Here is a 7,206-nt window from a genome sequence, read left to right as displayed (position 1 = left end):
GATCTCTGTAATATCCTCTAATACTGGAATTCAATCGCCTGCCATTGGTCCACAATATTTGATTATCACTGCTTCAAGTAAACAAGATCATACTACACCAATCTGGCCTCCGCTTTTGTAGTCCAGGCCTCCAAACCCTGGAATGACTGCTAGGATTTCATTTTCTACATCTGTTACTGCTTTTAATATTATATTATATAATATATGGTCATTGTGTGAATTTAATTCGACTTTATTTTAATGTTTTAAATTAAAATGTTGTATTGTTTTTCTCCGTATATCTCGCTCTCTATATAAAATCTTGTACAACCACAATAAATGATAAAAGTACTGGAATTGTGTAGTAAATAAAAAAACTAAAATCGGACATGTTTTCATCAAAATAAAGAAACATGAACAAAAATGTCCGGAGTTATCTCATTTTTGAGATATGACCATACAGGACTACGCTTTTCAGAATAAAAAGAATGAATATTATGGTTTTTATTTTAGATCTATTTAGACAATTCAACATCAATGCAATAAATACATTAAAAACAATCAAACCGTGCAATGAGTTATTATTGGCTGACTGCCTACCCTGTGTGTTGGTTTCCTCTAAAGATGTTAACCTCTCAGAAATATGTAGTTTAATTTCCAACAAAAGGATCGGTCGTTTTGGAAAACAGCTGGCCACTTGGTGCTCCGGAGAGTGTTTGGGGCAGAAGACTTGGTGAACGCAGAGACTGTCCTCCACTCAAAAACGACCACGTATGTCGCTAATTCAGGAAACAATTTGGTCATATTTTACACATACCACACTCTGTTGTATGGATTTGAGGACTTGATGCAGGGCTGAGTTCAAATGGAACAAAACAAAAACTGGGTTTATTCACATGAATCAGCGTAGCAACCAGTTCAACAATGTGGCATATCAGGCTTTATAACATTGACCATAGTTTGGGTCTGCACATGAGATTTGTCAGGAAAAAGAAAAATATCAAATATAAAAAATTCATAGGCCTCATGTTCAAGAAAAATAAAATAGAAAATTGCAAGCAACAATACATTTCATTTCACTCCGAGGATGAGCAACTTCTTTTTGCCGCTCCTGTTGCTGCCGTACATTTAGTAGAATACTGCTGCTTGAGAATTGACTCCAGGGGAATTATTTTAAGTGCCTTTATATTCAAAATGCACAAATAATATATATATATATATATATATATATATATATATATATATATATATAGATAGATAGATAGATAGATAGATAGATAGATAGATAGATAAGACATGTTTGGCTAGAATGAATGATTTAGAAGTTGTCACTAATTCTGCAGAAATCATAAATTAATCACCTCTGTGTTTTTGCCACCTCACTATCAAATACATTTTTCGAGAAATGATTGATTCATTTGACCCAATCTCTGAGAGTGAAAACGTTCCCTGAGCCTGCGGGCCTCGTCGGTGCAGCCTCCGCGGCTCTCACCGATAAACACGGGGACAATGGTGGACAATAGGTAGAGTGCTGGTCAGGGCAGGGGGCAGGGGGCAGGAGGGCAGGTAGAGAGGGGCAGATTAAGCACAGAGGACGGGGCAGGGAGTGGGGGTCCAGGGCCTATTAGGGGCCTGTGAGCCAACACAGATTACTCACGCTTAACCTGGACCGAAGCTGCTTAGCACCAAGCAGGACACACTGCTCTATATTCTATTCTGCTCCGCTCAGTGGGTCAGTGAGCAGCCCTCCTGGTGGAAACCCCCAATCCAAAACCACGGATATTGGTTTCTTTTTTTCTTCCTTTTTTAATGAAATCTAAGGAAGCTAAGGAAGAATTTCCCTTTAGTGCTTGCAACGGGTGCAATTTTCAATTTCGACCCGTGAACCAATGGTTTCTCCAAGAAAGGTTTCCATAGTGTGCATTCATGATCTTGGGCAGATGAACTTTAAACTTTGATGACTCTTCCTTTTTGGATCAGTGCTCACTGCCAACTCTGGCAATTGCGACCACAGAAGGACACAAAGGATTCATTAAAGTAATTACATGTTTCAGTTGTGAATACGGATACCTTCTAGATTTCGTAGAAGGTATCCTATTTGGTTCGCCTATTTGGTTCGCGTTCAGAATGTAACAATTTTTTATATTTCCTGGGGGAAAATGAAATGACCTGGGAATGTTGATGGGAATGCAACAATACAATAATTGTGCCTATATATTTGGTTTTATTTTGGGCTGCACGTGGTGTAGGGGTTGGCGCTGTCGCCTCACAACGAGAAGGTTCAAATCAACCAGGGCCTTTCTGTGTGGAGTTTGCACGTTCTCTCCGTGTATGCGTGGGCTCTCTCCGGGTCTCCCCGGCTTCCTCTCACAGTCCAAACACATGCAGAGTGGGGTTAGGTTAACTGGAGACTCTAAATTGACCGTATGTGTGAATGTGAGAGTGAATAGTTGTTTGTCTCTGTATGTCGGTCCTGCGATATTCTGGCGACCTGTCTAGGTTGTAGCACGCCTCTTGCCCAACGTCAGCTGGGATTGGCTCCACTACAGTGTGTCAAACTCCATTAACACTGAATCCTACATTTCCCATTATGCAACCTGAAGGTGTTAGTAAGGGATGTATGGGATGCTTGTAATCATAATAATAATTCAACATGACCATTCTTTACCGAACCTTGATCAAACTGACGTCTCTCTTATCGTACAGCTTATATCGGACCTACAGTAAAGACTCTTTTTTCAAAATACACACAGGACATTACTGTGATGAAATCATGTCATCATTGTTATGATCAGGGTTACTTCCTCGGACTTGACAAAGCTCCCTCCGAGTAAAACATACAGTCAGCAGTGAGACGCTTACATTATATCTCTGACACGTTCTACACACACACACACACACACACACACACACACACACACACTTTTCCTGGTCATTCATATCGGGTTCAGGAGCTTTGAGCTAATAACAAGCTAACAACATGCTAATGGGACGATAAGGACTGAGTGTCCCCGAGGCCCTGTCTGCTACAGCCAATTAGTCAGCGCCCAATGGAACATCACTTCATATAAACAAGGTGCCCCTCCCCCTCTGGTACATTTGAAGAGCTATGCTACACAGAACCCTCACAGCTCTGCTTTATTGATCACAGACACTTTCACTGGTTTGTTTTGTCATTAAATCAAATCAGGCCTCAGTTGAATTTAAAAAAAAATACTCATACAGCCAGTGTGCCCAAAAATGAACCAAGGCCCAATCAGAGTCTTCCGCTCTCCTGGGAGAAAAGTCGGCTTGCAGCACTGAATGCTGAATGATGCGCATCAGAGGCGATTAAGGCATGGAGGGTACATATACATATCGTGTTTCCATGCCTTAATCGCCTCTGATGCGCATCATTCAGCATTCAGTGCTGCAAGCCGACTTTTCTCCCAGGAGAGCGGAAGACTCTGATTGGCTGGTACTCGTTGCCTTTGTCGTTAGGTTGGTTATAGATGAGGAGTGGTGATTGGTTAGAGTCAGTACATGAATATCAGAGTCCGCCAATCAGAGGCCTTCCTTTACCTTTTTTGGGGGGGGGGGGAAACCCTCTCGCGACTGAATAACACCCTAATGCAGCTAAATATGGCCTTTATTAAATTCATACATGAAGTGAACTACACAAACAAAGATCTTAGTTCAGCAGAAACGATCTTGTGTCGCTACATCGGTACATCCCGGCCCCAGTCAGAGAGGAGGTCGACGGGCATTAGTATCTAGTCAGTCTCACCTCCAATTAGAGTCATAGTGATTAATTTGTGGATTAAAATGAACTAAATATTAGACCTGTAGATGCACTGTCTCTTTGTTTAACATATATTTCTTGTTTTGACATTGCAGTAATGAGTTGCCTCCATAATAGTTTGAGAAAAGTGTAATTATGAAACTTAACTTAACTTAATAGATATCAGGCCCCCAAATATGATTGTTTCCATTAAGATCCATGGATTACTTCCTGCGAAACCTGGGGGGAAAATATCACAAAAATCCTTGTCTCAACCCTTTAATTAGTTATTTTTTAGCCCACGTTCTTCCAATAAGTTTCCTGTAAATCCATCATGTTTAATTAATTAATCCTGCAGACAAACAAATATACAAAACAAAAAAAACCCAGACAGATCTGGGTGAAAGTAAAAAGGAAAACATATTTAAATAATGTTCATCCGTCTGTTTGTATTTTTGTTTATTTGCCTTGGCAGAGGTGTCATTCTAGTCTTGTCATGTTATGTCTTACCAATTTATCACCACTTACACTGGTGACAAGCCAAAGTAAGAAAACATTCAAAGATGTAGTGCTGGAGCGGAGTTAAAAAGGAAAAAGAATTGAATTTAGAAGACAGAAATTGAAGAATAAATGTCAGTATAGTTTCATTAAAAAGGAAGTGGGAAGAAAGATCTTCAGAGCCACAAACAATGCTACTTTTTAAATTTTGTAATGACTTTTAAACATATTCAGAAATTTAGAAGAATTATTAATGGCTTTTTTTAAGTTATGAGGATTTAAGATGACTGTGTATCATCACAGCATATAATACACATGCAACACAGTTTTCAGGGAGGCAGTTATTAAAGGGCAAAACCACCATTTCACAGTTATTATCCTGACAGTTATTCAGCACATCCATCAACACCTCCACCCCCTCTATCATCAACCGTGCACAACCGTCCGCCACCCAAACAGAAACACAGACAGAGGGAGAGGCTTAGACTGAGTAGGAATCAGCAGAGAGACTGTGTGTGTGTGTGTGTGGGGGGGCTACATAGATCCATTTGTGAGAAAGGAAAAGAGGAAGAGCGAGGGAGAGGAGAGGTATAGGGGGTTAGACATAGAAAATGATCTAAGGGCTCTAATTGCAGGATGGAGAGGAGCGGGGCTTTGAAAGACGAGGGCAGGATACACTGTAAAAAACAACACTGTGACCACACTGCTCATTCGTTTTTGGTCATTACTTAAAATGACTTACTTTAGATGTAAAACTGTCTGAGCCTATCTGAACTTAAAATGAGTTGGACTAATTCTGGATGTTGGAAAGCACGTGTTTGTGTATGGTGAAAAACTTTCTAACCACATACACAGGTCAAAGTGAAAGTAGGTACATCCTAAATGGTGATAATAATGCATCAGCATACAGGTAAAGTGTACCCAATCACCCTACATCTTATGAACATTGCTATTCTACTTCTACACGCAGATTCTTGGTTCTGTCTTTTGCCTGCATTGCTTCTCCAGCGATATGCTGATGACACCCATGTATTTTTCTCATACCCCCATGTGAAACGCCTCATTAAGGAAGTTATAAATTAACTGAAAAAAATACATAAAAATTGATTATTATTACTGTAATAAAGTCTGTTTTTTTACAACTGTATTTTGATGTGCTTTTGTAATTTTGTATGATTTGTGATCATGGGAGTTGGTGTCCACCATTGTCGTCATTGCAGTCGGCTTCTTTAGTGTTTGTCGTTTAGGGGGTTTTACCAGGAGTGAAGTATCCCCTGAGGCCTCCTCCTGACCCATTGAATACATCCGATAAAAACACTGAATATCTTGTACTTCTATCAAATTTATTAATAGTGAGGAACTTGGTTGTGACCCTGGGTGATGAAATGTTCTCACCAAACATCAGAGCAGTATCATACTCCTTTAGATTCCTCTTGTACAACATCAAGAGGATCCTGCCCTTCCTCCCTACGGGGGGCAGACCTTTGCCATCTCCTGCCTGGACTGCTGTAACTCTGGAAGTGGTGGACTTATTACGTCAAAGTTTTTAAAACATCTAGTGCTTCATTATAATCTAGTTGTTACGATGGTTGGCCTTTTGTAAGTCAGAAAAAATTACCTGTGAAATGGAAGAAGAGTGTTTTAAGGAGGGGCAGACCTCAAACCGGCCATCATCGATGCGCAAGGGCAAGAAAGGCTACGGAGTCTGGGCTGAAACGACAGAAGGGCTACTGTGGCACACGTCCCAGATCCCAGATTTTACTATCCACCTTGGCTTTATTCGCCAAAAATAAGAACACCACCCATGTTGCAAACTGGAATTATTCTTGATTAAAGGGGTTACAGATAAAAGACAAATTGATTTAGGTTTTACAGTGTGTAAACAGGGCGGGGATGGAGTTCTGGGGGGTGGGGTGGCGGGGGGCAGGTTGGTAGAAAGTGATCTAAAGCTCTGTAATTGCAGGTGGTGTATCGGTGAAAGTGATTTTGTATCCCGGTACGTCCCAGCACATCTCTCTGGCTGTCACATCAATATTCTACCAACCCCTCATTTAAACATCAGCTGTCACCCCGCCCCGCCTGACCCCCACCACCCCCACTCCTGTGTGTGTCAGTGGAAACTCGACAATGTTGACCATTATTGCTGATTTTGATGATGCAGTAAGAGACAATTAGTGGGGAATTCAAACAATATATCTACCCCCCCCCTCTTTTTTTTTTCACATCCTAACTTTCTCTGCCCTACACCTTTTCGTCTTCACTTGCTGCCTGTGAGAAAGACAGATATGGATAGATGGATGGATTTATGGGGGGGTGGGTAATAGATGACAGACGATCATCACTGGGAGCTTCTGTCAGCTGTGACCTTTGCAGGCTGAGTGACCAGAGAGACGGAGCAGAGTCATTACCAGTCTTTATCCCTTTGTGTGTCTGTCGCAGTCCTGCTGAGAAGAGAATGGCGCGAGCGTTTAGGACGGCAGCTCCAAACCTGCTGTTCAGGACCCCAGGCGGTCACAGGATAATTTTTCAGGGTCATAGGATATTACTGTTTGTTCTTTTTTTATCTTGCTGCTTTCACTCAACCTTCTGCGATAATTGATGACAGTGAACACCACGAAAAGGGGACACTCGAGGAATCACTGTTCTCAACGTGAGGAAAATGTTATAGATTTTTTTTAAATGCTATCGATTCTGATGAATGTTGTTTGCTGCTGGAACCGTATTTCATAATTTTTTTGCATTTAAGGGTTGTATCTGCGCTTCAACGCAGTATGATGATGTACCTTGACACAAATTAAAGTATTTTTGTTATAAAAAAATGGTCAGATCATCTTTTATACTTGTCTTTTAAGTTTCATATATTCTAAAAGAAACAATACCCAAGTTGCCATTGGCACCTGATACAGAGATGCTCCACTATGGTTGAATGAGAGCGATCCTTCTTTTAATTTACTCACCATCACAGGGAC

This window comes from Scophthalmus maximus, chromosome 7, assembly GCF_022379125.1.
Source record: "Scophthalmus maximus strain ysfricsl-2021 chromosome 7, ASM2237912v1, whole genome shotgun sequence".
Classification (NCBI taxonomy): domain Eukaryota; kingdom Metazoa; phylum Chordata; class Actinopteri; order Pleuronectiformes; family Scophthalmidae; genus Scophthalmus; species Scophthalmus maximus.
The sequence above is the reverse complement of the archived record's forward strand: the minus strand, read 5'-3'. Positions refer to the sequence as shown.